Here is a 13686-nt window from a genome sequence, read left to right as displayed (position 1 = left end):
CTATACAAATGAGCTTTGGACAACAAGGCACTGTGACAAATGAAACAGACACACACTACATCAAAAGTGAAATTTAAGGGGGAAATCTCTGAACCATTTGAGATCAGGGCAGGCGTGCATCTAGGTGATGGTCTCTCAGCTCTCCTCTTCATCATAATGTTGGACAAAGTCATTAAGGAAAAAGAAAAAAAGTTTAAATTACAAGGATAATGGAAGCCAGTGCAACAAGGACGACCCAAGGATGAACTGGAAGTTGGCTGTTTAGCCTTCGTGGACGACCTGGCACTACTTGCAGACAACAAAACCACAGCAATGAGGAAGGTAGAAGTACTCAAAGAGTGTGCAGAAAAAGTAGGGCTACAGATCTTCTTCCAAAAAAGAGAGTTCTTCTGCACAAAATTCAACATACTGAATTTAAACACAAAATATGGCAATATCAATAGAGTAACACATTTTAAATACCTAGGGGAAGTGCTCAAACTGACAGGAAAGGAGAAAATCATGCAGAACACCAGGTTACTGGAGATGAAGAGAGCCTTATACAACACACAGGCTATCTACAACAAAAAATGTATGTCCACCTCCATCAAAATTCATCACTACAATACTGTAATCAAACCTGAGATGCTATATGTCTGTGGGATACTGATACTACACACAAAGGGCAACCTAAGAAGATCCTCACACAGGAAAGAAAAATTATCAGGAAAATTATTGGATCAAAACTCACAGATAAAGGATACAGGCTTCACTCCACAGACACCACAGAGAAGCTGTCCAACCTTGCAGCGGGCATCAGAGGAAGGCAACTAAAATTTTACGGCCACATCAGCAGACCCTCTCAGACCAGACTCACCAACAGAATACTCAGATACATACAGAGGCTGAAAATCACTGTACCTCAGATGGCACAAGTCAAAATTGACCTGGAAGAAGCACAGGTAGATTCAGCAGACATCACAGAGGAAAGCATCTATAGACACAAAATGCACAAGTGGGAAGCATATCAGAGAAGACAGCACCTAAAGCCCAGACACCAAAGTGGACCAAAGAAAGGAAAGCAGCCTTTAGCGAATGAATGAAAGAGTACTAGAAGAACAGGAAGAGCAAGTAGCCATAAATGCTTTGTGTGGCCTGATAATGGCCTGCAATGTGTGTAATAAATAATAATAGTAATAATGGGAGGGCCCATACCACAATCCATAGATCACAAGACTCCTATCATAATATAGAAATTATTACAGCCCATAGCAAAAAACTTCACTGGGTACAGAATATAGTTTGAAATAAAGAATGGCATAAATCATTTTCCTCATTTTACACCAAAAAGAGAAACACAAACTGTAATATATTTCAGTTATTTCAGGGAACTTTATATACAACTTGGAATAACCATTGGACAATTAGCTTTGTAATCGCTCTAAAGAACGAGACGCAGCTCAATTGAAAAGTTTAAAAAAACTACAGAAGATTTTTCCAGATCTCTCAAAGCTAAATATTGGTCTAAGAATGCTCGAAGGAAACTTAGAATTATTTATTCCACAAAGATATAATGACTGTTCGGCGTGGTTACCACAGCTTCATGGAGTACCAACTTAATCCAGCTTTTTATTTCGGTGAACTCATTAGTTTGCTTAATTTAATAGACGTATTAACAGATCGATGTAGGAAACAGCTTGCAGGAGAGTTGTTTTATCGATTAAACCAAAAAAGAATTCCAGAGAGAGAAATGAAACACCCCGTTCAGTGGATATTCAGAATTATAGAGGTACATGGTCCCCTCAGAATAATGTGACCACTGCCTATGTTCGACATCAATGTAAAATAAGCACACACAAATGGCAGATGGCAGCACTAGCAGTGAAGGGTACATAAAGTGCGTTCGGGAGGGAAGGGGGCAGGGGACACAGTACACTATGCAGTCACCGTCATAACGTAGAAACTGAATGATTTATCTGACGTCCTAAAGGGCATGATCACAGGCTTTCAACCAAAGGTTAGATGCCTTTCTGAAATGGCTAACTTAGTAAACTGTTTACATGCCACTGTGCATAACGTACACTGGGCGGGCATGGCAAAATGAAGATATCCAAAACAAGTAGCACCAGGATGAGGTTACTGTAATCCCCTGGCCACCAAACTAATTGGATTTAAACCCAGTTGCGAATTTGTGGTACCAGCTCGATCGCACTGTCTGTGCAATAGCTCCTCAGTCAAAAAACTTATTGCAGCTTTCCATGGCATGGGGAAGGAGCACATGTTTAAGGATCACACTTATATTTTCTTGACTACCTTGAAAACCACAGCTTCTAGTCAAAATATTCCCAAGCACAAAATTAAACTATTCTAAATCTCCTACAACTTTCTTCCTTTTACTCTAGGATTAGCAGTTTCCACATTGCTAGGGATGTGAAAGGTCATAAATTATAAAATATTTGGTTCTAACAGCAAAAAATTATTGTTTGTTCCTAAATAATGTGGGTTAAGAACAAATATTAAATGTGTATACTAGTTCTAAGTGCAGTAGAACCATAATAAATGGATAAATTATGTTTTGGCGGTGAAAGGCAAGAGTAGATATCAGCATGAAGGTACCAGATTCAGGTCATACACTTAACCCTCCTTCATACATCTGCAAAGTAAAGAGCAAACAGACAGTTCTTTCTCTCACACTGTGTAAAAAAGAAGTAACTACACAGTATTTCACAAAGTTATACCAACCATTGCGCAGCTTGCCTAATGAATCACTGGCAACATAATGCGTAAACACTCCCTGAAGAGTGTGTATTAACACTATGGTGAATACAGATATATGAGATGCTTATAGTACAAACACAAGGAAAGCATATAGACAAATTCTATGTAAATCTCTGCACACTGTCATGCACTGCTACAGGAGAAACTGATTCTTAGTTATCCAGTTGTATCTGTCTTCCACAAAAGGTGACTTCCTCCAACACATGTTCTAATCACTTTTTAGTTTACAGACAACACTGTATCTCCTCAGTAAATCCTGTCCAGTTCTCTTAGAGAAGTAGACATAATAACTTCACAGCTCTTGTAGTGTTGTGGAAAATAAACATGATGCCTCCTCCCCTGAATGGTCTGCGCACTATGTCACCAGTAAGTCATAAGGTGAGCTGAGAAAGGGTCATGTAACTTTGTGGAATACTCTGCAGCTGTTTTTTGTGATGCAGTGCAGAAGAGAGGCTGAGAATTGCCTGTTTGCTCTTTGTTCTGCAGACCTATAAAGGAGGGGAATGCATGACCACAATCTGACACCCTACCTTCCCTCACATTTCAAACCTCCTACCCCACCTTTCCACCCTGTTACAAACCCACAATACAACTAATTCATTAACACCATTCTACTGCACTCAGATGTGGTACACACATTTAATATTATTGCAGCCTACATTAAAACTTTGATTAAGTTGCGTCGTGCCCTTCTTGACAAACACCACAATATTAATTCTAACACTGTCAAACTTCATGTCAATGCTCACCCCCACGTTACTTTATCTGTTAGTGAGAGCATCACCACATTTTTTTGTGACGTGGTCCAGTGTCTTGCACAACCAGACTTTCATCTGTTTGGTCCCATGAACAAATTTCTGGCCAGCCAATGCTTTGTGACTGATGCAGAAGTGAAATCATCAGCCCAAAGATGGCTGTATGCCATACAAATGGACTTCTACAAAGAGGACATATTGAAACTGAACGTCGTTGACTATGTAGAAAAGTAGCTAAAAGATATAAGTTCATTTGGTGAATTTTTTTGTTGCTTATTAAACTTTTTGGTAATAAGATTATTGTCCATTAGTGTACGATCTTCCCTCATAACATATTACATATACAGCGTGTTACAAAAAGGTACGGCCAAACTTTCAGGAAACATTACTCACACACAAATAAAGAAAAGATGTTATGTGGACATGTGTCTGGAAACGCTTAATTTCCATGTTAGAGCTCCTTTTAGTTTCGTCAGTATGTACTGTAAATTCTCACAATCAACAAGTGTGGGCTGACGAGAATTCACACGCAATTGTGCACTCACATCATCAATACAGATTTTCTGCGAACGTTTGGGCAGGCATTGTTGCTGATGTCTTGATTGGGCCACATGTTCTTCCACCTATGCTCAATGGAGCACATTATCATGATTTCATATGGGACACTCTACCTGTGGTGCTAGAACATATGCCTATACAAGTATGACACAACATGTGGTTCATGCACGATGGAGCTCCTGCACATTTCAGTCGAAGTGTTCGTACGCTTCACAACAACAGATTGGGTGACCGATGGATTGGTAGAGGTGGACCAATTCCATGGCCACCACGCTCTCCTGACCTCAACGCTCTTGACTTTCATTTATGGGGGCATTTGAAAGCTCTTGTCTACGCAACCCTGGTACCAAATGTAGAGACTCTTCGTGCTCGTATTGTGGACGTCTGTGATACAATACGCCATTCTCCAGGGCTGCATCAGCGCATCAGGGATTCCATGCGAAGGAGGGTGGATGCATGTATCCTCACTAACGGAGGACATTTTGAACATTTCCTGTAACAAAGTCTTTGAAGTCATGTTGGTACATTCTGTTGCTGTGTGTTTCCATTCCATGATTAATGTGATTTGAAGAGAAGTAATAAAATGAGCTCTAACATGGAAAGTAAGCGTTTACAGACAAATGTTCACATAACACATCTTCTTTCTTTATGTGTGAGGAATGTTTCCTGAAAGTGTGGCCATACCTTTTTGTAACACCCTGTATATTCATAGTAGTAGGACAAACTCATTGCATGAATAGTCGTCACTAAGACAAGAAATTGGTGAAGAACATAACCAACTTCGTTTAACAGTCAACATTAATTTCATATCATCAAAACATTACTTTTAATGATCTGTGAGTCTTCCATTCCCTGTGAAACAGAAAGTATTAATAAGAGAGACAAAATGAAATTCAGTGTAGTTTAACTTTGTACTGGTAAACATTTTTGTTAGATGCTGTGGTTTTTCAAGATTGTCAAGCAAAGCATAAAAAAGTGCTAGCACCCCATCTGCACACTCACACGCCACTGGTCAGACTTCTTAATATGTGGTTCGTGACACTCCCACCTACCACTGCACAAAGATTTGTGACTGCACGAATTCCCCCCCCCCCCCCCCTCCCAAGTTGACATTTTTTGGTCTTCATTAACTGAGCTAATAGTTTACACTTTGAGGAAGCATGTAACATTACACATATGTAGGCAAACTAATCAGCCACTGAGAACTAGTAAAAGGAAAGGTGACTTTGCTTGCAAAGCTGTCTGGCCCCAGCACGAACAAAAAAATGCGGCCTGGTGGGCCACCACAGCCACTCCAGGCAAGCCATGTGCATTAGCAAAGGACCAGATGTGGGGAAAATCCCGAACAGGGAATTTAGATGGCTGTTACTCACATGTCCTTTGCACAGGACAGAGTGTCAGAAAATCTTAGAGGCTCAGTTACAGCTCTCTGACATTCAACAATAACTCACAGTTATATATTAGCACAAATCAGAATACATCTGCAATCTCTGAAAACTGAGGCACATTTGAAGACACAACAAACCTTTGAAATAATAATTTTTTATTGCTTCATGTGATTTCAACAAATGGTACCTCAGATGATAGCATTGCACTATACCTATCATCCCTGAAAGATACATATCTGTATCTATTTTATTTATCGATTTTTTTTAACAACTTTTCATTATGCAAACATTTTTCAGAACATTGAATTTTCCTCATTTACACAGCAAATGAATGTAGCATGAATACCTCATATTTTGTTATACTTCTGTTTCTATTTAACAAATACTTTACTAGTTCCCCAGTACATTATTTAAATGTTGATTGCAAGTGCTATTAAAAATAAACTATACTAATTAAAAAGTGGTCAATCGCTTGTGCTAGCCAACATGACTATTGTAAAGGGTGTGAAAAGACTCTTCTGTCAAGCAGGCATAAACAATTGTTTAAGCCATGCTTACCAGTAATATGTAGTCATTTAATACGAGCACACATGTGCAACAATACTGGCTGGCTTATTTATTTATGAACCGACTATTACTCATATATTGAAACACCAAAGAAGTTGGTATAGGCATGTGTGTTCAAATACAGAGATATGTAAACAGGCAGAATACGGTGCTGTGGACATCAGCACCTATATAAGATAACAAGTGTCTGGTGCAGTTGTTTGTCGGTTACTGATGCTACAATGGCAAATTATCAAGATGCAAGTGAGTTTGAACATGGTGTTACAGTTGGTGCACAAGCAATGGGACATGGCACTCCTATATAACGATGAAGTGGAGATTTCCTCCAAGACAATTTCACGAATGTACCGTGTTTATCAGGAATCCAGTAAAACACCAAATCTCTGACATTGCTGTTGCTGGAAAAAGATCCTGCAAGAATGGGGCCAATAACGACTGAAGAGAATCGTTCAATATGACAGAAGTGCAACCCTTTCGTAAAGTCCTGCAGATTTCAATGCTGGGCCGTCAACAAGTGCCAGAGTGCGAACCATTCAATAAAACATCATTGATATGGAGACAACCTTATGGATCCATAGACCCTGCATGTCAGCAGCAGACTGTCCAAGCTGGTGGAGGCTCTGTCATTGTGTGGGGTGTGTGCTGTTGGAGTCATATGAGTTTCTGATAGGTCTCTAGATATGACTGTCAGGTAACACGTACATAAGCATCCTGTATTATCCCCTACATCCATTCATGTCCATTACACATTCCAATGGACTTGCACAATTCCAGCAGGACAATGTGACACCCCACACTTCCAGAATTACTACAGAGCAGCTCCAGGAACACTCTTCTGAGTTTAAACACTTCCACCAGCCACCAAACACCCCAGACGTGAACATTATTGAGCATGTCTGGAATGCCTTGTTCCGAAGAGATCGCCACTTCCTCCTACTCTTAAGGATTTATGGGCAATCCTGCAGGATTCATGGTGTGAATTCCCTCCAGCACTACATCGGACATTAGTCAAGTCCTTGCCATGTCGTGTTGTAGCACTTCTGCATGCTCACGGGGGCTCCACACGATTGGCAGGTGTACCACTTTCTTTGGCTCTTCAGTGTATTTATTGTAAAAGATATGAGTGTAACAGAATGTTTACATTTCTTTATTTAAATATTGTTGTAATATATTAGTTTAGTCTGAGAAGTGGTCAACTGGAATCACATCACGTCTGTAGAGCTTGAGAACTATGTATTTTTGGTGGGGATGGCCTTCATCCAATGAGAGTTGGGCAGTGGTGGAACACTGCTGGAGCCAAGTGGAGATTGTAATTTCTCGAGTGAAGAGCTCAAGGGTACTATTCTAGGCACCTTATGTTGAGTGCTGGAAGGAGGCAGACCTGCCTGTGGCAACGAGTGCGATTTGATCGTGGAGGTGTTTGATTCTCGGCAGTGAATGGGCTGCTGTCCTACTTCTGAAGGGACTTTATTATTCGAGATGTCTGGATGTACTCCAGAGTTGGACTAACTTTTTCTGCTTGTAATACAGAACTGTGCATAGAAAAAGAGTATGAGTTACTATTCTTTGTATCGCATGTGGTAATTTGTGAATTGTCATAAACTCTGAACTATTTTGAACTGGTAAATCTTTCTTGTATTGCGATCATGAAATAGAACTTGTTTTTGTGAGTCTTTGGCGACTATTTAGTTTGGGGAATTTGCTACCATTATCGTAACGCCCTCTTTGTAACTTTACTGCATTTCATAAGGGTCTTTTCTATCTGTATTTTGATTGATTATTGTAGAACCACTTCCCATTTATTTGTTATGATGTTAGAATGGAACCCTTTTTCTTAAATTATGCACTTAATTTTATTTTGTTTTTATTAACTCACAATTCTACCCAATGCACAAACTATTTTGACTGCAGAATTACAATCAAATGTTATTATTTGCGAGCCATGAAAGCAGATGTGCGTGGCTCAACCCTATGACAACATCGAGCTATTCTTTTAAACACAGCCATGCATAGCCCAAATACTTAAAGTATGATCAACTACAGGAAAAGAAATAGCAGGTTTGCTCATATGGGATCCAGGTCACAGGCACCTGGAGGAACATAATTTTCAGCAGGAGAATTTAAGTTAGGCAGTGACTGTTTAGTCCGAGTTATTGTAGGAGAAAAATTATCTAATTTCTGTAAGGCAAAATAAAATTTCTGTAAGTGGCAATCTGATCATTATGAATGATTCTAAAAGTAGATAAAAGTGTGTCATTGTGGATTAGAAAAGAAGAGGGTACTGTACAATGAAACATGCCCTGTTGCAACAGTGGTTGGTAAACAAGTGAAAATCCTGCTATAATATGGCGCAATTACAAAGAAAGAAATTGGGCCTGACAGTTGTAGTAGCAATGGATAAGAGACAGTCCTGGGTCCAGTTTGTATTTGTTTAAAGAGTGGTAAGCAGTGAGTTTTTTTTGTGTCAAATGGCTCCAACAATGAATTCTACTTTTGCTTACAAGTTGATCATAGGACAAGATTGCCATTTGCAAATTTGTGGGAAGTTCCTATGGGACCAACCTGCTGAAGTGATCACTCCCTAGGCATACAAACTACTTAATCTAACTACACTAAGGACAATACACGCCCATTTGCCTGAGGGAGGACTCGAGCCTCCGACGGGGGGAGCTGCGCAAACTGTGCCAAGGCACCTTAGATCACGCAAGAAGATTGCCATGATAAAGTTCCTAAATGGATGTATTTGCACATCAACGGGGGACTTGTTTTAATGCTTGTTAGTGAAGTGCAAAGCATTTGCTCATAAGTTCAGTTATCTGGTAGGAAGCTGATAATGAAAAAGGGATAACCATGGTAACTTTCCAAAGACTATTCCATGCAATGAATTTTCTTACTACTAGATACAGAAATGTAATATGGGATTATGGTAAGTGGTGGAATGCCTTTTTACAAGACTAATAGAACAATACAAAAGCTGAATACTGGAATAAATTAGAATTGTTATTTTACCCACAAAAATCAGTAAAAGAGCCCACATGTTATCCGTACAGTAACCAGAAGAAACTTAATAAATATATCCTCTATGAAGATGAAAACTACATGAAAATACATAGACTGTTAAAGGAGAATTTAATGTGACAGTCTGAATTTTTTTGGGACATTAAGACTTCTGAATCATACCGTTTCCCATACATAATTATGAACAATATCACAACTTTGTACCTTCTGTTTAGTAATTGTTATAGACGGAGGAAGGACACAACCTTTGTGATCAGGCAGACGGCCTGTGAAATGTTGAAGAAGGTACAGGCAATACTCGGATCCACAGAGCAGCAGCTCTAGCCTCAAAATAAACAAGATGGAGCCCAGCCACCAGGAGTCTTGATTTTCTTGTTGGAAATTACATAATGTTATTGGACAGTGGAAACACTGTTTTTTTTTTTTTTTTTTTTTTTTTTTTTTTAAATCAAGGAATAGAAATTGTTGGGTTGGTGAATGCTAACAGTTCATGTAGAGCATTCTGAAGTAGAACCAGACAAAATAACTGTTACGGCAGAAAATACTGCACCTGTCGATGAACTTAGAACTGAAAGCTACTAAAAAAATTTTGCCAGTTTCGATGAAATTTGTAGCTCTAGTAAAATTGGATTTACATGATTTGAACCACTCACATTCTAAATGTGTGAAGTTGGAGGCAATCAGCTTATTCCTTGTTCATAGTTCTAAACAGGAAGTGAACAGTTTAGTGTAAGTGCTTCATTTCTTATAGGGAATTAGTATGCTTTTGCTCAACAGATTAAAAGATCGTTATTTGTTCACTGTCCTATAATACATTTCACCAACCAGAATGCAGCCCCACTGTGAATGCTGTTCTCGAACATGAAATGAGTTGGTCAACATTCGTAAGCAGCTGTGGTACCAGTACCAAAGGTACATCAAGTACTGTCCTCTCCTGGAACCCTGTCTCCTCTGCAGAAAGTACGAGATCTGTCATTACTTGTCCACTTGACTACGAATGGCATCTCAATGGTAGAACAAGACATCCTGCACAGGGTGGAATGAGACCAGGGAGGACTGTTATACCAATCCCCCTAACCAACAAATTTGAATTGCTGCCTCTCACTCACACTGCAAATGAGCCAGTCTTGGGAAAACTTTTTTCCTGTGTCAAGAGAATGCAAATGGAAAAAGGTGGGTGACTATTCATCGTCGGCAGTTCAAACATACAACAAATGGTCGTACCCCTTAAGGAAATGGTAACAAGGGCCAGAAAAGACACTAGGTACACTCATTATGTATACCTGTCAACATATTTAAGAGGCTATTTCAGCAGTCATTGAGGAAACAGGGTGCAATCAACTGCAGATTGTGGCACACTTTGGAACAAATGATTCCTATCATCTGGAATCTACGGTCATACTTTGATCATTTCAGCGGCTGGCAGTGAAGGTTGAGAAGACCAGCCTTGTGCATGGAGTTTCAGCAAAGCTCACAGTTTGTAATGTTGTCCCCAAAACTGATCACGGCCCCTTGGTTCCAAGTCTAGTAGAAGGAATGAACCAGAGACTTCAAACCAGTGACAAGCTAGGCTGCTGCTAGTTACTAAACTTCTACCATAGTATTGAGAACTGTAGCGCCCCCAAATGGGGTCAGGTGTGCATTACACATCAGAGGCAGCTAGTCAGATTGCTGATGGTGAGGGGTCCACACAAGATCTTTTTGGATTAGATGACTCTCCACTCAGTCCAGATAATGATAGCTGTAGTAAACCCAGACATATCAGTGTAATACCAAAACAAACGCTTTCCTGAGCAGTAAAATCCTAGTGGTTAGTTGCCAAAACATTTTTAACAAAGAGCCAGAGCTTTCTTGAAAAGCAATGAAGCTCATTTAATACTAGGTACTGAAACCTGTTTGAAACCTGAAATTGATAGTGAGATTTTTGGAAAAACTAAGTGTATATCAAAAGGATAGGCTACTGTGAAATGGAGGTGGTTTATTCATCGCAGTAGACCAAAACTCATGTCCACCGAGGTGCAAATTGAAGCTGCTTGTGATAAGGTTTGGGCAAGATTCAGTATCAGGAGTGGTCATACAAAGATAATTGGATCCTACCACCCACCACTCTTCTCTGATGTAACCAAAAATTTCAATGAAAACCTCAGTTTGCTTGTACTTAAGTTCTCGAATCATTTTATAATCATCAATGGAGACTTTAATCATCCAACAATCAATTGAGAAAAGTACAGCTTTGTTACTGGTGGGTGTGATAAGGCATCCTGTGAAGCATTACTAGATGCCTTCTCCTGAAACTAGCTTGAACAGATAGTTTGAAACCCTCCTTGGGGATGTCCACATCAAAATTGGTATTAAAGATCATGTCACTGCTGAGGCAACAATGAATACCAAAGTACAAAAGTTAACTAAAACAAGCAGGAAGATATACGCATACAGCAAACTATGTTAATGTCATCTCTCAATGAAGAACTTTAAAGTTTCAGCACTTCGCAGGAGCATGTAGAGGAACTCCAGCTGAAGTTCAAAAGAACAGTTGACCATAGCTGGGCAGATATGCATCCAGTAGAACAGTTAGTGACAGGAAGCATCCTCCATGGTATACAGGAACTGTAAAGAAACTTCGAAAGAAACAGATTACTGCATATTAGGTGGAAAACAAAGTGTAGGGTATAGATAGAGATGCTGAGTGAAATGTGTTTGGCCATCAAGAGAGTAACGTGTGATGCCTTCATGATACCATAGCAGAATATTGACGAATGATATTCCACAAAACCCAAAGATATTTTGGTCATATGTGAAGTCAGTTAGGGACACCAAAATTAGTGTCCAGTCTGTAATGCAAGAGACAGGAACTGAATTTGACAGTAGCAAAGCAAAAGCTGAAATGCTTCATTCCATTTTTAAAGTTCCTTTAGAGAGGAAAACAAAGAGAATTGCCCCAGTTTTAATACTCACACTAGTGATAAAATGAGTGAAATAAGTATTTATGTCACTGATGTTGAGAAACAGCTGAGAGTGTTAAAATTGAACAAAGCTCCAGGCTCTAATGTAATCCTTATCAGCTTCTATACTGTAATCATTATAGATCCCTTGAACAAAAAAACGCCCAGTAGTTGGAAGAAAGCACAGGTCACACCCATCTATGACAGTAGAAGTAATTCAAAAAAACTACTGCACAATATCATTGACATCAATTTGTTGTAGAATCTTAGACCATGTTCTGAGCTCACACATGGTGATGTACCGTGAACAAAATGGTCTCATTCATAACAACCAGCATAAATTCCACAAATATTGATAATGTGAAACCCACCTCACTTTTCTCACGTGACATGTAGGCTCTGTATCAATGCAGTTCTGAAAGGCATTTGGCTGTACCACACCTATGCTTATTGTCAAAAGTAAAGTAATATGTTGTATCAAGTAAAATTAGTGACTGGACTGAAGACCATTTGGTAGGTGGACACAGTATGTTATCTTGGATGGAAAGTTATAGTCAGATGAAGTAAATTGGGGTGCCCCCCCCCCCCCCCCCCCCCAGGTAAGTGTGTTGAGACCCTTGCTGCTGATATATATGAAAGACCTTGCAGACAATAGTAACCAAGCCTTTTTGCATATGATGCAGTTATAGTGAAGTACTACCTGAAAGAAGCTGCATAAATATGAAGTCAGATCTAAGATTTAAAAGTGGTGCAAAGATTGGCATTTTGCTTTAATGTTCAAAAATGTAAAATTTTGCACTTCACAAAATGAAAAAAATAGTTGTTTATGACTATAATATCATTGACTCATTTTTGGAATCAGCCAACTCATACAAGTACCTGCATGTAACACTTTATAGGGATATGAAACGGGATGATCACATACGTCAGTCATGGGTAAAGCAGGTGGAAGACTTCATTTTATTGGTAGAATACTGGGGAAGTGCTATCAGGCATTGCAAACAAATCACTTGTGTGGCCTGTTTTAAAATACCACTCAAGTATGTGGACAAGTACCAAAAAGGAGTAACAGGATAAATGACGCCGTGGCTATATAAAGCCCCCCCTGCTGTCTGAGTCATTCAGTGTGAATAGTTTCATTCAGTGCATGCTGCAGACATGTTTAGTGTTCCGACTTTAGTGTCTAGTGGACTATTTTACATGTCTATATTTTCTTCATTTACTTTAGTCTCTTAATGTACTATGAATTAAGTTTGCAATGGATAAATTTGTTACCAAAAAGGCACGCTTGGAAGTTGATGATATTGTAAGTCAACCTACAACAATTACTGTGTCACCAGTTGCTTCGTCATCTTCAGGCAAGAACTGTTCACAGCTGAAACCTGGACAATCCAGTAAGGGAAGATCATTTCAGAAGTCTTGGTTGATCAAATACACATGGCTAGAATATCAAGCATCTACCGAAAAACTTTTTTTGCAAAACCTACAAAGTGGCAGATGCTAAAGATCTATCACAATTTCCTTAAAAAAAATAATAAAAAAGATAGATGCATTTGCTTCTGTAGGTTTTCTAAGTTGAAAAGGGCTTTGGAAAAATTCCGTCTTCATGAAAATACATTTATGCATAAAGAAGGTGTTCTGAAACTAAATTCTATCACTAATCAAACTGCGGCCTACCAGTTGAATGAACAGTTATATAGT

Source organism: Schistocerca gregaria, chromosome 3, assembly GCF_023897955.1.
Source record: "Schistocerca gregaria isolate iqSchGreg1 chromosome 3, iqSchGreg1.2, whole genome shotgun sequence".
NCBI classification, from domain to species: Eukaryota; Metazoa; Arthropoda; class Insecta; order Orthoptera; family Acrididae; genus Schistocerca; species Schistocerca gregaria.
The sequence above is the reverse complement of the archived record's forward strand: the minus strand, read 5'-3'. Positions refer to the sequence as shown.